This window comes from Hesperophylax consimilis, chromosome 18 (assembly GCF_061612785.1).
Source record: "Hesperophylax consimilis isolate HC1 chromosome 18, BYU_Hcon_1.0, whole genome shotgun sequence".
Classification (NCBI taxonomy): domain Eukaryota; kingdom Metazoa; phylum Arthropoda; class Insecta; order Trichoptera; family Limnephilidae; genus Hesperophylax; species Hesperophylax consimilis.
Window position 1 is genome coordinate 17,299,887 of NC_142853.1, and position 22,391 is coordinate 17,322,277.

The 22,391-nt window shown below is 34.7% G+C and overlaps 1 long non-coding RNA gene across 2 annotated transcripts in view; it reads right to left on the minus strand.

Moving 5' to 3' along the window:
• The window catches only part of LOC149415450 (uncharacterized), a 97,504-nt gene that overhangs the window by 72,296 nt on the left and 2,817 nt on the right, over positions 1-22,391 (minus strand). The window contains exons 3-4 of one of the 2 annotated variants that reach the window (XR_016303760.1): positions 21,558-21,763; positions 12,965-13,147 (exon numbers count right to left, since the gene is read on the minus strand). This is a non-coding gene — a long non-coding RNA (uncharacterized LOC149415450). The remainder of the gene's footprint in view (positions 1-12,964; positions 13,148-21,557; positions 21,764-22,391) is intronic. The other variant, XR_016303759.1, reaches the window with a different exon arrangement.

The window sequence follows — 22,391 nt, forward strand, 5'->3', positions numbered from 1 at the left end:
ATATGTAGTATAATATTAAAACCAGCTATCCATTTTGTCGATTCCGCTAGAGTTTCAATACCATTTTCTCGAAATATAGACTAAATATGAATAGTAAACAACATTCTTTTGATGTTGACGATGCGAATAAAAACTAGTTTTAATGACCTAAAATTTTCACAGGGTAAAGCTGTCCAATTTCAGAAAGCCAACGCTCGCTGTTCCAGATAGCGGACATGCTGCTTCTTCTTCGAACGGTTCCTCTTGCTAAGGATCGTGAATCCAACTCCAATTTGAACTTCCATAGTGAACAATGCTCCTCCACTCCTCAGAGGCAAGGACACCGATGTCCCAGATCCATATTTTGCTTCTCCTGTCTTTCACTTTGCCATGACCGTGAGTTGGAGTACTCAATTTGGCGAGCAATGTGTCCAAAGTATCTTCAAATACGTTTTAGGCAGACAGTTGAAAGCCTATTAAGGATGTCTGGCTCTTCCAGGATGGACACATTAGTGCAGCTAGGCAGCTGTCCGTGGAATCCTGAGCCTTTTTCTCCAGCACCAAATTTCGGGGGGAGACGCCGTCGATAAATATCCGCTTCTTTCATTGGTTCTTACTGTCAATGTTTCCACACCGTATACACAGAAATACGGAGAAAATCAGCGTACGAGTTTTGTCTTCGTTTTGCATCTGTCATTGTTATTACTATATAAATGTAAACTACTAAAAAATATATTTTTTCAATAAAAATTTATGAACGCATAAAGGAAACAACTTTAAAAAAATACAGTATTATAGCTAAGATTATCTGTGACAGTTTCACTTGAATAACTTTTGCTTTCTTACAAAATAAATAAAAAAACAGTTTTGTGCTTAAAATCGAACGTTTCTCGACTCCGTTTGTCAAGCAATTAATGCCTATTACCTACAATATAAGGGATACAAAGAATATACACATTTTTGGCTTGTAGCTTCCACTTAATTACGAATCGAGTGGATTGTTTTAGTTCGTAATGCATTTTGTGCATTTTTAACAGTTTGGCTCGAATTGAACTGTAGTTGAACATTATCGGAACATTGAATGTGAAACAGTTGACGTTTTACAAATAACAGTTCGTTTTCGTTTTTTAAAAAGAACAAAAACGCCCACCACTAATTCTCCATTGTACACAAGCAGGCAAATCACGCTGAGTTGACTGACATTTACAAGATGGCGCATCGGCTCTTCAAATCACTACGCGTACGCGCGCTGCTATACGAGGGGGTAGGGAGATTGGCCATCTAGCCCACTATGGGTGTTATATATCATTGAACTCACCCCTATCATAAGTTAAAATATTATATTATACTCACTGAATTCGATGTGGTAATAGTCTAGAGTAGAATGTTGAGAAACGCCCAACGTGACATTTCGCTTGGTGCGGCGACAGTCGGGACACTAGCGAGAACTACACAGGGGATACGGGAAAAACTCGAGAGAATAACGCGCCCCGCCAGTTGAAGTTTATACGACCTGCTTGATTGATCATTATGCTAACTGTTAACGAAAGTAGCGCCCTCTCACCGCAGAGTTTAAAAGGTAAAATAATAAGCATAATTATTTTTTTTTTCCATTATTTCTGGCTTTCACCCTTCAAGGGTGTTCTTGGCCATCATTTAAAATTATTGAGAAACGAAAGGTGAATTTAAATATTAATTTTATTTAAATAGGCAAATTTCAAAATTATAATGAAAATTGGAGTCGAGTTCAGACTTAGAAGAGATGAGATGTTGAATGGAGGGGAGGCAATTTTAGATAAGGCTTGATAGAAGAGAGGATATTTGTTTAGAGAGGGACAACCAAAAAATATGTGATCTAAAGTTCCCACTTCTAGACCACAGAATGTACAATCTGGGGAGTCAACGACGTGAATTTTAAAAAGATGGGAAGGAACGGAACAATGTCCGATCCTCATTCGAATGAGTGAAGAAATTTCTTTTTTGGAAAAATGAGGGAATTGCTGAAACCACGGTTTTGATGGAATAGTCCTTTGTATTGAGGCATAGCAGGCTCCCTTGGATTGACTAGCAATGTGCCAATACTCCGACCAAACATTGCGGGATCTATCTTTGATGATGGAAAAAATGTCAGATAGGGGAATGTGGTTTACGAGGATAACAACAGGGTTGGACGCTCCTTGTTTTGCCAAGGCATCCGGAATATCATTACCCATGATACCAACATGTCCAGGAATCCAAATCAGAGTTACAGTTTTACCAGAGCTTTGAATGGAGACTATCATCTCTCGAATAAGGCATACAAAGTGATCATCAGGATGAAGAAGAGGACTGGATTTAAGTTTTTGGAGGGAACTGAGAGAGTCAGAGAGAACGAGGGAATGTTCAAAATTATTTTTGATTATATATTTGAGAGATTCTATTGTTGCAATGCACTCGGCTGAAAATATTGAAAATTGATTTGAAATTGAATGAAATATTCTGTCATTAGATTTATTGTGGTAAACGTTAATACCTATACCACAGTTAGGAGAGTCGGGAGATTTGGATCCATCAGTAAATAAAAGAGAAAAATTGGGCCATTTAGATGAAATAATGTCATTGAACATATTATTGACAGTTTGGGCCGGGAGATTGTAATGACTTTTATGGATTCCGATCCCTTCAAATATTGTTGGGGATAGGGTGACGTGACTATATTTTAATTTGTATAAGGGAAGTAGATCATTTTGGATGATGTGAAGCTCTGAGAGAGCTTAAAATTTTTACAGATGTCAGGAAGAGTTTTAGTTGAAGCTCTGATTGTAGATGAATGGGTTGAGTCAATGAACAACGAGACGCTGGGGATAACCCGATGACATTTAGAATTTAAACATTTAAGAACAAATTTGTCAGCAAATAGTTGACGCCTTAAATAAAGGGGAGGATCAGAACATTCTAATTGAAGGGAATTGATGGGTGACGATTGCATCGCTCCAGTTATAATTCGCAAAGATTTAGATTGAATTTTGTCTAATTTATCAAGTACATTTTTTGAGGCAGTACTAAAAAGTGGGCAGGCATAATCGAGATGGCTTTCAATAAGTGCGTTGTAAAGCAACTTAATGCAAGTAGGGTGAGCTCCCCACCAAACACCAGATAATGATCTGGTAACTAAATTATTACTATGGGAAGACCATTTAAGTTTCCTATCAAATGTTACTCCCAAAAATTTTACTTCAGAAGCGTTGGGGATTGGAGAATTTTTAAATAAAATTTGAACGGGGGGGTTTTTATGGCGGTTTGAGAAGGTGACACACTGAGTCTTTTGGATTGAAAGTTCAAAACCATTTAAGGTGAGCCATGTGCAAAGGGCATTCATGACTTCGTTAAGATATTTGACGGCGAGAGGGATGATTTTGGATGATAAGAAGAAAGCTATGTCGTCTGCGAACTCAATAACTTTTACTTGTGGGGGAATAGTGACATGCATATCATATGTGTATATATTATACAGTAAGGGGGACAATACATCGCCTTGTGGTAAACCCTTCCAAACAGACCTACTTCGAGGAGAAATATCTGGAAGTTCAATGAAAATTTTTCTATCTAGAAATAGATTAATAATAGATTGGACAAACATGGGGGGAAGGCCAAGGCCTAGAAGTTTTTTTTTCAGGGTTGGGATGGAAACATTGTCAAAGGCGCCTTTTATATCTATAAAGACGGCAAGACAAACTTCCTGTTTAGAAATTGATAAATTAATATCAGTGCTGATGATGGCAAGATTATTCTGAGTGGATTTTTTTTTCCTAAATCCAAATTGAGATGGAGAGAGAAGCTGTTTACTCTCGACAAAAAATTCTAATCGGTTTTTAATTAATTTTTCATAAAGTTTACTGAGGGTGGATGAAAGAGCGAAGGCCTGTGGTTGGATCCAGAATTTGGTGATTTGTTTATTTTTAAAATAGGGATGATTATTTGAAAACTTCAGTCAGTCATCAGGCTGGAAGATTTTGTTTAAGATGCTTAAGAAGTGGTTTAGAACATTATCATTACTATTTTTGATTATGCTGTAAGGTATACCATCTCTGCCTGGAGATGAGTCGTTGACTGTTGATAAACAATTTTTTAGCTCAATTAAGGTGAATGGAGAGTCTAGCCAATGATTAGACATAGGAGTATTATAGATGGGCGTTATTTCATCTAAGTTAGGTACAGAAGGGGGGGGGAAATTTTGTCCAAGAATTCATCTATCCATTTAGAATGAGACGCTCGAGGAGATGGTGATCTGAAGGAGGATCTAAATCTTCGGATCATAGACCAAACTTCCGAAATTGGAGTGTTCGGAGATACTGAACTGCAGAAGTTGTACCACCCAGATCTTTTTTTTGACCTCAATACCCTTTTGGCATTGGATTCAGCGTTTTTGTATATAAGATAGTTCTCCATAATCATATTGTAACGATAGGAAAGAGATTTAGCTTTCCGAATTCTTACTACTTTGGAACATTTCTCATCCCACCAGGGAGTTGGAGGGAGTTTTCTAAAAGAGATTAAGTTTTAGGGGGAGGATTTGATTTATTTATTGCAGTTATGAGCATTGATATGAAGTTATTATAGTCATCTTTGACGGAAAATATATCGGTGGCGGGTAAATTTAGTAGGAACTTGTCCATATGAGAGTTAAATTCATCCCATTTGGTGTGTTTCGTTTTAATCTTTGTCGAAATACGAGACTTGTCCGATTGGAAAGAAGTTTGATAAGTAATGGTGATCGGGAAATGATCACTGGAGCAAGGGTCGGGGCACACCACCCACGAGGAGAGAGAAGCCAGACTAGTAGAACATATCGACAGATCCACTGCACTAGGGTTTGTGCTGGGGCGTGAGATCCTAGTAGGAGATCCGTCATTCAAAAGGAAAAGGTTGGATTGATCTAGGAAATCCATCACACTTCGACCATCTCGGTCGGAGAAAGCAGAACCCCAGACGGGGGAATGGGCATTAAAATCGCCTAATATAAAGAAAGGAGGGCTTAGTTTTTTTTAAATATATTAACTCCAAACAGGAGGACCTGAAGAAAATAATTTCCTTCAGAGCCTATGTCATCTTTGGGGATGCTGTGTGGAGGGTCTTTTTGTGGAGAGGAAGGAGTGAACATGGGTCTTGAAGAGTCCCATGTTGTAGGAGGGAGGAAACACAGAGGCCGGCAGTTCGTTCCACAGCCGAGCTGTTGAACTTAAGAACGGATCGTAGAAGCGACCCGTTCTCATGTGACAAATAAGATTTATATGATTAATAAGTTGACTTACAATTTGCAACCAAGTTTGTTTATTGAAGTGGGCTGTTGGGGGAAGAAAGTTTGAAATAAAGGATGTGTCCTTTATTTTAGCTGCAACCATTTGGAAGTCAGCATTGGGGGGTTTGATATTATTTATTGGGGAAAATGATATGGATTTTTTAATAAAAAGGGCAGCACCGCCGCCCGAATCTTCCGGGCGGTCGTCGCGGAGACAGGAATACCCTCCCACATTAAAGTGGGTGGATGGAGTAAACCAAGTCTCCGAGATTGCAGCCAAAGAAATAAAGTTGGAATTTAATAGGTTAAGGAGATCAGATTTGTTAGAAATAGCACTTCGTCTATTCCACTGAAGTATTTTGACATCTTGAAGAGTCATTTTGAATAAATGATTTTAATGTGGAAATAATAGTAGCAGCGTTGGACGGTAGATTAGTTTGAGAAGAAATAAGGTCAATTAGAAGCATAATAAGAGTTTGGATAAATGAAGAATTGTCTTGGGAGAGTTTTTCAGAAAGTTTTAGAGAGTTCATTGAGGACGGATTATAATTATTTGCGCACCCATTTGTGGCATTTGAAAGAGGTGAACCATTGGGATTTAAGAGCAGTGAGTTGTGTTGTTGCTGATCGTATCCAGGAGCCGGTTTAGAGATAGCGTTTTTGTATGTGAATTTAGTTGAACGAGAAGAAGTTGTTGTAGAAGAGGGAAGAGGGTTGGATGAGGAGTTGCTGGATAAAGCCTCAGCAAATGATTTTTTGACAGACGGGAATAGTTTAGAATCCTGCAAAAAAGACAAGTTCTGAGAGGCCATAGAAATTTTAATATTTTTTTGGCGAGATTGTTCTGGGCAAGAAGTGTTGATAGCTGTATGTGAGCCTGAGCAGTTAAAACATTGGGGTGAGGAGGAAGAAGGACATTGGTCAGCTGCGTGGTTTTCTCCATATTTTGTAGAAAAACTTGTGAGGTTATATTATAACTCTGAATGTCGCGTTCATTCTTTGGATTCCAAGTTGCTCGGTCATATATATATATTCTCATCGAATTTATATTAGGAATGGATTGTGGGAAACAGATTGAATATGGGGCTATAAAGTGTATTTTTTTGATTAGATAGGTTGATTTGATTATTTAATAAATGGTCAGACATATTCGTAATTTAAGACTTCCTAATTTCTAACGATTCTAGATTATCTAACTTAATACCTATACCATTTTTATGTAAAAGACTATTACCTGTTATTTTATTAAAACTATGATCTGTTGATATTAAATGATTGGAAAGTTCCGAAAAGCCTTTACCATTTAAGCAACAGTGTTCCTTCACTCTGATGTTTACATTTCGTGCTGTTTTACCTGTGCAGTAGGCAGGACAATCATTACAGGTAAGTTTAGAAATACCCGAATGGCTTAATTTATCTTCTTTATCTTTGGTGTTAATCAAAAATTAACCGAGGTTAGTATAAAAACCCGGTTTAATGTCTAAAGGAAGGTTCCTAACACTAAGGGTGATAAAATTATTTATAAATAAAATCCTACACCAATGGTAATTTGGAGTGTTGTTTTTAATTGACGAAGTAGGTACTATTATTTAGGAATTTATTTGTGGAAATTTGTTTTTTTTTATTAAGTATTTTATCAATTAAGACCGTATCATAACAATTATTTGATGCTGATGATTTTATTAGGGCTAATTCATTTGTAAAATTAATGGAAGACAAAGGTACGGAAATTCACCTACGAAAATGAGTGGTAAGCTGCATGTTTATAAGAGATGAGGGATGATTAGATGTATAAATATATATATATATATATATATATATATATATATATATATATCAAAGATATTAGAAGAACGAGATGTGCTATGCACAGTTCGTACTGAGTGGAATTGTTTTGCCGAGTGTCGCCGGTTTTGTTCACCAATACTACTGCACACCTTCGCTTGCGCCAAGGTATCCGCACTAATACATAGAACAGATTTCTGTGCGTACACGTCCCGATACCGTTCAAAGTACCCTAATTAGGTAGTACTCCGGCTACGGTCCGGCGGCCAACATAGCATATCTCGTTCTTCTAATATCTTTGATATATATATATATATATATATATATTAGGAAGTTGTTTTTCAAATACATTTAATTACATAAGTAAGATGTTGGTGTATACAATTATATATTTTTTTAATTATTCAAATTACATGGTTTCGTTTTTCACTTTGCATGTTAATTATAATCATTTTATTTCGTTACCGCTGCCTCGGAAACCATTCATTGGGTGACAAACACCTCTGCAACAGGTAGCCGATATGAGAATCAAACTGCGCGTATCAAAATCCGTAGAAGTGTGATCTGTACCGATTGACAAATTTCTCAGTGGCGTTTCTCATCAATAATTATATAAACCAACCCACACAATACTAATAGATATTATTTTTTTCTTTCTTGCCCCATACCGGGTGCCTACTTTAATTAAATTAAAAATAATATTGAGTGAAATTATTTTTTATTTTGTAACAATTCCTAGGTAATTTTTCATACCATCTTTGTTTAATTCACATCCACATTCAAACATCAAATCATAAATATAATAGACACACACTCTTTGGTTCATGCACATCTAAGCAAGAAACAAAATACAAATTTCAAATATAAATAATTAAAAAAATATTTAAACACTAATAAAAAAACACTTCACAACCGTAAAACGGTGTTTTTGTTAAACGTTGTACAATCCGTACACCGTACAATTTTTATTATGAATTATCGCTAGTAAAAAAAGTCTTCTGGGTATGTAAGATTTGGCAACACATCCCTTTGGAAAGCCCGCGCACGTGCCCGTGTCATTTCGTTAATGATTTCTTCGCTTTATGAATTGTAATGTATCATTTAAAAAATATTTTACTTAATGATTTTATTCTGATTACCAATTCACCATTATATAAGTTTAATTCAATAATAATGATCATAATGTTCTATTTTCTTCAGATTTATTCCATCTATAATGTCATATTGAGAACATTGTTTCATGTTACCGGAAAAGAGATGTGTCTTTGTACATGCTTTTTTTATTGACCTTTACCGCTTCAATTTAATAAAACTTTCATGAAAGTAATGTTTTTTAATAACATAAATGCCTTCTGCGTGTTCATGTAAATACAAATTTAAAAAAAAAATCAACGTTTAAAAATTAACTAACTAAATAACCATCACGCCGTTTCGCCGCAGGGGTAGGCAGAGAGGACGGACCACCAAACAATTCGGTCTTGGCACACATTTCTTGCCTCATTCACATTCATACATCGTCTCATACATAATTTCATCTATTATTCTGACTCTTGACATGGCCCGACTAGACTATCTGATTAACTTGATCGTGCCATGTCTTCCACGACTTCTGCTACCATTCGCATTTGCATCATATATCCTCCTTACACTCCTTTCTTCACTCATGCGCCTTAGATGTCCAAACCATCTAAGCGTCCCTTTCTTAATCTTACTCATTACGCTTACATCAGCCTTGTACTCATTGCGGATCTCCGAATTCCTCACACGATCACACATGGTTTTACAACACATACGCCTCAGGGATCTCATTTCAACTGCATTAATCTGCTTTCATCCTTTCTTTGCCAGTTCCACGCCTCACTTCCATACATCAGGGTAGGTACCAGCACTTCATTGTGGACTGCTAACTTCGCTTCTTTGGACAATTTTTTATTAGCGCCAACTGCGTTCAGTTCTCCATTAACGGAGTTATCTGCATTTAACCTTCTTTCAATATCTCTGTCAGCCGTCCCATCTCTCGTAAACATACTTCCCAAAAACACAAACTCATCCACCTGCTCCAAGTATTCCTTATTCACAACTATATTGCACACTGTTTTCGTACTCTCCCTTTCAAACACCATTACTTTAGACTTACTTACATTCATCATTACCTCATTCTTCATGCATACTTCGTTCATCCTAGACACGAGAGACTGTAGATCTTCCACTATGTTAGCAATCAGCACCGCATCATCAACATACAATAGGCAACATACTTTCAGATTGCTCAAAAATGTAATTTTAAAATTATTTTATTATCCTCAGGGAATTATTATTATAATTCTTTGGATAAACGAGATAAAGACAAGTGAAGTGAAAATTTTCTTGCAAATACTTAAAGACTATGTATTTAGAATTTTGAGTTTTGTGAAATTGTTTGACGTTTTGATTAAAAAGTTTTGTGATTAGCTTTTTTTTCAACTCTTTCCCAATTCAAATTAAAATAATGCACTTTTTTATGTGAAAGTATATTTCAAATATAAAAAGTGCATAAATCTAAAACGTTATTCTATCTAGTTATATCTAAAATAGTATTTGTTTTTACGACATCTTCAAAATGAAGTAAAATATAGAACATTTAAAATACTTTGTAGAAATTCCTAAATTCGATGAGAAATAATTTTTATTTGAAGTTTATACAACAAATAAACAACACCCTGTGACTATTAAAATTTAAAAGTATGATTATTTTAAATGAGGGCGCTGGGATATATACGAAAAACCGGCTAGTACAGTATATAGTAAAATGTTGCTTGTGTCGTGATGGAGAACTCAGCCAGCCGCTATGTCAAGTCAGCCACTGACCGTTCAAATTATTAATTATTTATAATTATCATATAATATTTGGTTGAACCTGCAGACAAACTGTCATGTGACATATTTGTAGGTCTACCTATTGCAAACACAACTATACATGATTATTATAACCTCAATCAGAATCACAGTGGTGGAGTTTTAGTTGCAGTCAAAATAACAATTAATTTCCGATTAAAAAATAGAATGGGGATCTGAAGCGGAATACATATGGGTAACTATTTCACTTCATGGTAAAAAAATTCACATATCCCACCAGATGATAAAGACATCATAAATATTACGTCACATATAATTCAAAATTCAAAATTCAAAAAAATATTTATTGCACAAAAAGAGTACAAAGGGTATAGCTTATAGGTTACCTCCTATTTCTTCCAGCTAACCCAACAAATACACATTATATTACATAATCCAACAATTACATGTTAACAAATGCATGTAAATAAAAAATAAAAAAACAGAGGTATTTAATGTATGTAAGGTATTTATTTAAGGTGTAGTGACATTTGTAAAAGAAATGTTTTTAGTGTTGATTTAAATTTAAGTATGTCTATTATTAGTTTGATGCTACGTGGAAGGTTGTTATATACTTTAATGGCCATGTAGTGTGGTCCTTTTTGAAAAATAGTTTTGTTTGCTTTTGGGATTAATAAGTTTTCTGTGAACCTTGTAGCAAAGCAAAGCATCACAAATTATCACAGATAACAATAATGATAGTTTCATTACGGTAGGAGAGTTGTCGATTTCAATGCATTCAATCAACTTTTGGTTGCAATCACGTACGCATTTCTCTGAAATCGGATGATATTACGGCAGTTAACATAGTTTTGAGTAATAATATGGTTTTTCCAATTTTGGTCGAAAATGACTGAATCACTGAAGTGAGATATTTTTGTGTTTGGAACCTCCTACGCCTACCGTCACAAAGATTTTACTTACATCAGATACAGATACTGTAATATGGAACTAAATACTTATTTTTATATCACAAATCCCAATTTACAAATTCTAAGGAAGGGTTGTTTCATAGAATTTGAACAATTCGTCAAATTTAAACCTTAACTTACTAGTTCTGTGAATGTCCTATTCAAGTTCTGTTATTACATCATTGTAGGCCAGTTACTTGACAAAATTGAAATAATAACAGAACTTTCACAGAACTTGAAAATTAGCTTTGAAATTTGAAGAATTGTTAAAATTCTCAGAAACCTAATAGTCTTACAAACTTTTTGTTTCACTTTTTCAATATGATGATTGATGAAGATATAATAATTTAACTCTAAGGCATCATTCTGCATTACCTAAATATTCATTTATAAATTATTGTCCATTTGCAGTAACAATTTTTTTTTAAATAATTGACTGGAATAATATTGTTGAAAATGCTTTGAAAACATCATGACCTACTTCTCGTATATCTTTTAAGTTACATTAAAGTTGAAAAGTGAATTCGATTAGCCTTCCTCAAGAATACTCAGCACGGATATAAAGTAATGCATATTATTAGACAGGCGTCGTGAGTTTAATTCTTATTTCAACTAAGTCCTCAAAAACAAAATCTTTCGTTTTTATTGATGGCACCAAAAGTTTTCAAAGGATATCGTCCGTAACGCGAGAATGCTTCTAAAAATATATATATTGCTTCTTGAATAATTGCAAAATTACTGTGTGGTATCATTTTAAATTAAATCACCTTGTTTAAACATTATTTTCGATTAAAAAAAATGATCAATGTGTTTCAAAACCAAAAGTATCGTCATCAAGATTGAAAGTATACTAAAGGCCCGTTTATAATAGGAATAAGTGGTAAGAATACAAGAATTCAACCGAGAGTATATTCTTCCTCCATCTTATAAAAGTCATATTGTTTTATATAAATAAATATAGAAACGATGGATTCATGTGGAATGTTTTTGTTAATTCTGGGGCTAGCATACACTGCAATAGGAGACATAGGTTGACGAAAAAATAAGGAACAAATGACGTTGGAGTGTGCGTCCAATTAATCATAAAAGGAAGAAAACAGGACATTTCCATAATTTGTTTAAAGACATGGCGGCAGTAGACAACGATCAATTCAAGAAATATACAAAAATGTCGCAGACCTTTTATGACTTCTACAACACAAATTAGTAAATTATATTCGATTGTCAAATAGTAGATACCATAGAGTATCGATCGAAAGTACATAAATCTCAGTATATATCTTAGCTTTCTCCAATCCCGTAAAAGATAAAGTTCGGACAATCTTTTCGGTTATGGAAAAAAAATAACAAATAATTTCCATCTATTATTAACGGATACACAGGTTTCCTATCTTCCAATTTCTACGGCCAAGGGCTTATTGATTACGGATTAGGTACGGGCTATTCCTATTATAAACGGGCCTTTAGTATATAAATGTAAGGTACATCGTTTTCCACGCTCATACCGCGAAACTTTGGGGAGTAGTTATTAGAGAAAATCCAATAAAAATATTCTAACAATGTTTTTTCTAATTACAAAAAAATAATGTAGTAAAAATACCGCTAAATATGCAGAAAATAGGGACACGGCTAGTACGCACCATTAATAGAGAAGAAAAAAAACACTGTGTATCGTATTAGTAGTTTTACGTTCGGTGGCTTTAACAAAATGGACACCATTTGGTCACTTTAACAGCTGACGAAATGCTTTGTAAACCGCACAAAAATAAGAAATTCATCATACTTTTTGTAATTGGGCACTAATAAAAAATAGTTACAATGTTTGCATTTATACATAAGGGTATAATCAAACAGCATGTTGAATTCAGCCTCACGCTTAATACGAAAAGCTTAAAAACACGACTATTTATGTCGGGGGAGATTTCCAGAGAGTTCCATTCTCAACTAAAATTCAACGTTTTTTGACAGATGAATGTTTGAAGGTTAGAAAATACGCATAAATTATTAAAATAACCAAAACCCCCTGACTTAAATAGTTGTTTCCATTAGTAATTATGTGAACAGCGTTGTTACTGAATTCGAAAACTTCATCAAATCTTTCTTAAGTTAAAATATGATAAATATATATTATACTAACTGGTTTAAATGGGGTGAATCCGATGTGGTAGTAATCAGAGTCGTAGAATCGATCCTTCAGGTCATTCAGCACTGTTTATAACTTTTTAGCGGTTCGGTTCTCTCTTTGCGGATTATAAACATGTTCTGCGATCAACGTGCCGGCCGGAATTGAATGAAGCGTGTATACTCAGTGTTCCCAAACCTAAAAATTCAAAATCGGGAGAATTTTCGCCTAAAAATCGGGAGAAATCGGGAGAAATTTGAAGAAATCGGGAGATGACTAGAACTATTATAATAAAAATTCTCCCTTGTCAACAATCCGAATCCCGTTTACTATTTCCGAAGCAGACCATTAACAACGATCTAAAAAATCAAGAAGCAGCATAATTGTAGATGTTGCCCATGGAATGACGCAATTTTCCGTATCATTCGATGGAGAATTATTTTTACGTCTGTCAACACAGAACTTTTTTTGTGAAATTTGAACTGTCAGTTCAAGAGACGTCATAATTTATTGAATACCTATCTATGTACATTAAAATTGAGCGGCATTCAAACAAGTAACGATTTTTGTCCTCGGGATGTGTCTACGATTAAATGAAACGAAACAATCTTTTTATTTTCAATTTTAATAAGCAACCATCCAATCACCTCAAGAGCTTTTTCTTCATATCACCTGGCCTCACATGTAAACATTAACAAAAGAGATCTCCTGCTTTTTGTATGCGATTGTGAGGACGAATACCTTGTCAACCCATCTCTTCCTGAACCAAAATTTATATCCTTGTTGCAACTTGGATAAAATTTCCCACTCTTTCTTATAATATTGCGAATATTTTTTTAGCACCCATGCTCCTACTCGTTCCTGCACCGCGATCAGAATCTGAATTCGAACTAGACATGTTAAAAAAAAAATAATATGTACGAGGAACGAAGAACCAAAAAAGCGAATCGAGGCGTTACGTAATAAATTCTAAACTCTCGCTCGTAAAATTCATAGATTATCGGTTTGTATAGGTCTAATACATACATATGCTTAGATAATCAGTATTCTCTAATTATTCTTGTTAATACCCTATTCGGGGGAATTATTTTTTTTGCCTGTTGAGCAGACCATAAACAAAAAATCGACGAGTGACGACGATTCGCTGCTTGCTTTGAAAAATCGGGAGATATTGATGCCATTCCGGTAGATCGGGAGATGAAGTGAAAAATCGGGAGATCTCCCGAAAAATCGGGAGCTTCGGGAACACTGTGTATACTAGAACAGATATCTCAAAGATACTTTCGTACTTAATATTGCGCGTATTGCTAGAGTATTTTGCGTTCCGAAATACTCGCCAGCTGGAAGACGCTGAGAGATCCGAATAATTATTGTGGGGAATCAATTTCACGCAGAAAATTTGCAGAAATCGTTGGGGCAGGAATTCTCCAGCAACCCCCCACCCCCATGGATTTTAAAATGTATTTTGAGGAATCCAGCACCAAGCCAGCAATACCCAATACAATACATCTATTCCTTTTGGCATACCATTACTTGTTAAAGTAAGTACAAGTGCGAAATACAAGGGAACAGGTATTTGGACTTATTTATTCATACTTGTACCAGTTGTTCCAAGTATCGAGACGAGCTAGTACGCCTCACCTCTAATCTGAAGTAATGATGCAAGCATTTCCTTCATTACCTATCGACTTTAGAGGTTCGGATAAATTCCGAGAGATCATCACAAAATAAAGATTTGAAAGATTTTTTAAGGAAATCCTATATTGGAAAAGCGACCTCTATGTAACTACGTACCAAGTAGGAACTTGATTCTTCAAATTTTGGAAAATTTAATACTATTATAAAAATGTAAAACAATGTTTCAACTATTTACTTAACAGAAATGAAAATTTATTAGACCTTATTTTGTCTGATAAAGTTAACATAGATATACATTTAGCACCAAGCTTAACCAAATTAGATCATTATCACTCTTCATTTGAAATTAAATCATTTCATGGAAAGTAACAAAAATGATTCAAAGAATAACTTCAGAAAAGGAAACTATAATAAATGTCAACAAGATCTATTGTCGGTTAATTGAATATAAATTTAAAAAAAAGTGAATAACATTGTTCTCTTGTTTTATGAAAAATTGTGGGAAATAATTGATGAAAATTTTATGAAAAATGTTATTAAATCTAAAAATCAATACCCTGTCTGGTTTAATCAGCAATTGATAAAATTCCTCCATTCTTTGTAAGTTTCTGTGCAGATTCTTTATGTTTACCGCTGTTCATTATCTATAATGCATCTTTAACTACGGGAACTTTTCCTGACTTGTGGAACGAAGCACATGTGGTACCAGTTTTCAAATCAGGTGACCAATCTTTGATAAAAAACTACAGACCAATTAGTATACTGTCATGTTTTGCCAAGGTTTTTGAATCGTTGATATACAAAAATATTTTTTCACATTTTAAGCCTATTCTCTGCACTAGGCAACATGGGTTTGTTCCTCAACTCAACTCAGGCATTCCATGTATTTCTATATTGTTGGATAGAAGTTCCTGGTCCCTTTCATTGTTTCCCCTCTCTAACATGTAAACTGTTTGTTTTAATTCTGAGACCTCCATTTCTAGCTTATCAATTTTAGCTAATTTTTCGTTTATAGATTTCATATTACTTGAAAAATCTTCCATGACATTTTATTATAAATGATGACTTTTTCGAATGCCGCCATTTTACTGCTCATTTTTTCTATTTGTAGCGCCATTTTTCTTATCTCAACAGTTAGGAGTACGTTGCTTTGATTTGAGGAGCAGGATTGGGTATCTAAATTGTCCAGGGTTTGGGTACAATTATTGCACTCCCACGCATCCTTTTTACCTTGTGACATGCGTTTAAAAACACTTGCCCTTAATTAATATAAAGGTATCGAAATAAAGTGATGTAAACAAAGTTATTTGTGTTTTAATAAAAAACAACTATTTGCATTTGGGAAATTTAAATTTTGACCCAGTACCCGTCCTGAGTAAACTTTATATATTTAAGACTTTAAGTTATATTTGGATTAAACTAAAATCCACTATACGTCATCCATAAAATTCGATCCCTTCGAGTTTGTTCTAGTAGGCCGCTGTAAAAAATGGTCGGAAACGGTCGTCCCTTAACGTCCATCATTATTAGTTTAGCCAACCAATAACAGAGTTCTCGTATCTATTTTATCGGATACGGAGACCCGTATTAAATTAGACTTACGATATAAAATTCATAGAAGCCAAACTTAATATCATTCCAATATAATATTCCCCCCTTCACTGCCCCCTGAGAGCCTTAGCCACAATCCCCCCCAGTAGAGCTCCCCTCTCCCCTGCACATTCCCATTCCCTGGAACAGCCCTTGCCCCATTCACAATCTTACCCCATCCGTATTCTCCGTGAATTGAACCCGTTTCACACTTTACAAGTCAGACAAAGATGCAAGGATATGTTGGAGAGTTTGTGGATGCACTCGGGATAAGTTCCATATACCTAAGCTAAGAACTCTCCGAAAGATTTATTTGAAAACATTACTAATATAATATAATATTTTTTTAAAGTAATAATTATTAGCAACACCTATATAAATTGAAAAAAGTCTTCCGAGGAAAAATACTTGCCGCTGATGGGAATTTTGATTGAATAATTTGGCAGGTTTTGAAAAAGCCGACTTTTTTTATTTATTCTCGAAAGATTTTAAAAATAATATTAAAATTAAATGTTTCAGTCTAATAACTATCGCTATCATCGTGAATATACAGAGATTATATTAAGGCAAAGCTTAAGAAGAAGCTACAAGCCAAAAATGTGTATATTATTGATATACCTTATATTGTAGGTAATAGGCATTAAAATCGCTCGACAAACGGAGTCTTGTAACGTTCGATTTCAAGCCAAAAACTGATTTTTTATTTATTTTGTAAATAATTTTATAAGAAAGCAAAACAGTTAATCAGGTGAAACTGTCACAGATAATCTTAGCCATAATACTGTATTTTTAAAAGTTGTTACCTTTAGGCGTTCATACATTTCTATAGAAAAAATTAAAATTTTACTAGTTAGTAATTGGTGCTAATGGCGCTAATTTAATTATTTTATTAAAATACACTTTTCGTATTTTTACGTCTTTTTTTACGTCGGCTTATTTCAATAATATTTCAAATAATGCAATATGTACTATTACTGCTCATTATATATTTTTCACCTGTAAACAACCATTATTTTTGTAGGAAATGCTTGGTTAGTGCTGAATTTCCCACTGGATGGCGCCGAGATATATTAAATCTACAAATGTTATCCTTTGTGCTATGCATAAAAACGTTGTCCTATAAACATTAGTTTATCGTTAAAAAAATACAAATATTCATATTTCTATAACCGAAAAAAAAACTCAATTTTTTCTAACGTTCATGAATGATCAATTACTAAGTATACACGTGAAACATATACCCTGTATTCTGTATTTATCTTTATTCCTAATTATTATGCTTTACAGCTTTGGAATCATGTTCTACACGTTAATCATTTAAAGTTATAGGTAACTCGTTTCTTATACAAATTGTGAAAAGTATCCATGATACACTAAACTAATTAGCGCCATCTATGAACGAGCAATTTATTAATAATTTTAGAGTGAACCTCATCTACCAAGTGTTTTAATTACAATTAAATAATTAGCGCGATCTATGAACGAGGAAGTAAAACCTCCAATTGTAATACATATTTAATGGTTGAAGACCTGGTCAAAAAATGTGAAACAGAAAAAGATTTTATCTTCAACGTTAAATATTACAGTTTCGGGTCAAATCCACCATGAATTAATTAGTTAATATTATTGCTTTTCATAGCATTTCTGCGTCCGTGACAATTCTGCGACTCTTGGTTTCACTTTCGTTCGCTTTCTTGTCACGGCTCAGAAAGTGTCAACGCTACTTCTTTGAGGAGCTTTATTAAAAAAGGCTATTTCAAGGTTCATAAAGGCGTTATTTCTTTGGCTATATTTTCCAAACTGTTAACTCACAAGAGGGCATTAGAAACAATGTTGCTTTGCGTTTTCTATAAAATCTTTCATTCAGAGCAGATGATTTTAGTTCATTGATTCGCATTGAATTTTCGTCACTGATTTTTCATTAAATTTGAGGCATCGATTCGACGTTCAAAACCTTGTCATTGATTTCAGCTTAAAGTTAAACGCGACGCTCGCTATATTCTACGTGTTCATAGACGGCATTAATTAATTCATTTTATTAAAATAAGTTTTTGGCAAGGTATTGCTTTACAATTAAATTTACATATTAAGACAAATTATTTGTTTGGGTCCATGCATACGAAATATAATTAGAAAAAATAGTTTTTTTTCTTTAAAAAAACTCAATTCTTTCGAGAAAGGCATACAAATACAATATTGGATTAAAACCTCGACACAATGAAATTAAACTGTACGTACTGTATGAAGTTAAAGTTGTACCGTCCACTCTAATCTACCTGAAGGTGATTTGATGTTAACTTCAAGCTATAGTGATCTGTAATTACTTTAACCGGTATGCTAATCCCTCAATGTAACCTCTAAACTTCTCCAGTACAAATAACATTGCATTCAATTCTCTTTCAGTGGTAGAATGGTTTTATCCTGCGCCGAAAGATATCTGCTAATGAAGTCAATATAGTGTTCTTTACCTGAATCTTCTCTCCGTGAGAGGACTGCGCCAAGTCTGGTATTAGAGGCTTTACACGATATGATAAATGGTTTGTCGAAGTCCGGTAAGTTAATTAAAGGCACAAAAGCATTTTAAGCCGTTTGAATGCTGTTCGTCATCGTCATCAACGAAGGCTTCTACAGCATTCTTGCAGGAGTTGCCATTGCAATGAATGCAGAGTAGGGAGCATTTCAAACCCGACTTTTTGTAGGTGCCCTTTCCAAAGCAACCTTTTTGCATTTACATGATATAAAGTTCAGCAAGGCCTGAGGTGCAGCTTCCTTCAACATTAATACTGGAGTTGGTAACCCAACAGCATACTTTTTCCACACCCAAACAGTTGGATCTTTATGGTGACCAAGGCAAGTCTGCACTTGCAAGTATGTTCTTGAAGCGTGTTGCTGGACTGCATCTTTGGTGGGTGGGGTAGCCTGGATAAATTGAATTTGTTCTTTTTTACTCCTTTGACAAAAATTATGTAACTTAAATTTTCCAAATTTGATTTCTCATTGCCGCCATACAAAAGTGCAAATAATTGTTCGGCAGCCAAAGTGATTGTTTCTGGCTTTGCTTTTGGATCTTGAAATACACAAACAAGATCATTCACTGAGTGGTTCTTGAGAAGAATATTACAACATTTGTGTTTGCCTTGACCGAACGGAGCTCCACTTGTATCGCAACCACTAATGGCATGTAGGAATAAAATGTTTTCAACTATTTCAATGTGTTTAAAACATTTGTTCGAGTACAACGCGTTAGGTGTTTTACCTTTACCAACTTTTTGATAATATACGTTGGGAGGTGAGAGAGCTGTGAGGCGTACCAGCAGATCAATATCCTGACCAACGATTATGCGATTATGCAACGACTGCATCATGTTGAGATGACAACGAGTTTGCTGTGGTTACTATAAGAACGTCAACATCCTCTTCAGTTTGTATACTGTCGTTATGTGGGATCGTGCAAATGAGGTTCTGAGTAGGGAAATAAAACTAGACTTGTTCTTCTCATTTCCCAGAAGCTTTTCCTGTGGCACTTGTGGGTGCATGCTTTCAAAAAACAAAACTTCAGCAGAAGTTGTAACTCTGGCACGCCGTGCTCTTTCCACCGCTTTAGTGCTTTTCTTTTCTATAGAATCTGGGTATCCATCGAAGCCACTACTGCATTGGATCCATAATGATTTTGTACACACCTGACATATTGCTCGAAAATCACTGAAAAAGGTTGAGTACGACCCCATACAACTTTGTGCAGTAAATATCCTCCATCACTTACGTGTATTTTCTACTCCCCAGTTCTGTATTATTTGGTAAAGGAGTTGAATGGTGAGTAAAATATAGACTTCGTTTATTTGCTCATGCCTTCCTGAGAGAAGAGATAACGGGACAGGAGAGATTTCATATAGGAAATATTCTTTAAGTTCACTTTCAGACCTTTTGGCAATACACATACGATGAAATAGCATTAATGGATCTATTGCCATAGTCACACCCTGATTTTTGACACTGCTGGTCACCGCCGCCCGTAAGAGAAACTATCGCATCATTACGTTTTAAGTATAGGTTTCCAAAGTTCTGGTTGATAACTTTAGACATACTAAATTTCCCCATCTTTTCATCCATGTGACAAGTGACTTTGCTATCCCCGATCGTGCCACTGCTAATAGACATAATCACATTTTTTTTAGGAAATGGTTTATGGCAAGCAAACCAATCAATGTGAGTTTAAACGTCTTGATCATCCCTCTTAATTCTTATAAGCCTCATCTCTACATGTTGCTCTGACGTTCCTGATTCAATCCCACAGAATGACTCGATACCCTCGCAAATGTTATGCAGATAAACGAATCGAAGTAGAAGGGAAGGGGTGGTATCCCCCACCATACCGATGTGCCTTCTAGTAAATTTGTAGATGTATGTATTAAAAATACAAACAAAAATCTAATAACGTGATAATAAACCGTGATAGATTTTTTGTGCGTTCCTTACCTAGATTTGTTTATACTTTATATCGGTAAAAAAAAACTATACATACATAAAAAATTGCACATCTTTTTGAAAATTTTATGTTCTATATAATTGGTATCAATAATATTTTCATGAAATTCCACTGGAAACGAGGTATTTACGAAAAAACAAACCTAGTCTTAGCCTAGTTTTTTCAAAAATATACGCACTTTTACGACTTTTATCTAGGTACCTATTAGAGATAGAAGAAAATTGTTTTTAAAAGTTGTAGGTAATTTTATGTTCTATTATACTTGTTAAAATACTTTGGCAGAAATTCGCATTGGAAATGAGATATTTGGGAAAAACTAGTTTTTGTTGGAAAAATTGGGACTACCGGAATAATTACGATCGCGACCCCCTTTTTGGCGCTAATTGCACTGGCCTACCCTGGCTATGAACGAGATAACCTTAAAATGTTATCGAATCTCTTAAATAAAGTGATATTTTAAGTGAAATAATATGTTTATATAAGTTAATACCTAATATTGAAAGGTGAGATCCTGAATCTAATAATCCAGATAAATTCGAAGTCTATAACCCTTATTAGATCCAGGGTGGCAGGAATGAGGGAAAGGATAAGAAGCTCTGGAAATATCCTCACCATGGAAGCCCACCTCACTTCATCCTCCAGCATTGACGCACACTGGAGAAAAATACTAGCGCCTAATATAATCACGGTTCCCTAAAGGCTTCAACTTTCTATTATTCTATTATTTTATCATTTTATTCTATTTTATTTTCAATTTATTCTGTTTTCTTTTCTTTGATTTCTGTTCTATATTTTTGTTTTTGATTATATATTTTGTTGTATCTTTAAGGAATGTGTGGGACTGCACTAACCTCCCCACATACCGGAATAAACACTTTATTATTATTATTATACCTGGAATGTGACAAAGGGTTGACTATCCCTGGAAGTCCGCCGCTCGAGGTCCGCAAATAGAAACGCCTTAATTCCTGCCATTCCGGGTCAACTGCAGCAAGCCGAGGAGGCGTCTCTCCTTTTATCGCTGCTGTTTAGTTTGCATCCGCAGTCCGGCGCCAGGACGTCTGCAGGCGCCAGGACGTCTGAGGCATCTCACCTTCGATCTGAAATAGTTTTTTTCCAGCTCTCTAATTATAACTATTGGCAAGGACGGCCTATGGTCAAACTATGTGGGGGGTTCTCCAGAGTACAACAGATAGTAAATTTAATATTAGGTACATACCTATTTATAAAGAATCTATATTCACCGCTCCTTTTGTTTAGCGAAAACCTTTATTCATTTATTTATTTATTTACGCCCCAATGGGCTTTTACAATGATAGGTAACACGTAATACAGTTATGTTAGGTACATAGTTAACAATAAATAATGATTTATTATTAAATTAAGGTAAATTAATATGAATAGTGTGGATTATGGAAAACAAAATATGTATATAGAAACATAGAGTCGTGAATTCACATATCTCAGTAAAGTGATTAAAAAGAAATCGCTTTATAACTAATACGGAATCTTTAAACATATCTACAATATTCCCAAATTTATTGCCAAAATAATCTAGTCTTTTTATAGGTGTATGAACTTCATAGTTAGTTATTAAATTATCACAAAAAGGTAGCAATTCGCCTCGTATTTCTGGTCGGTAATTATTAATAATTATTACTAGGTTAGGTCCGTTGTATTGTAATATAAAGTATGGATTTAAAATTTAAAAAAAACGACAAAATCTGT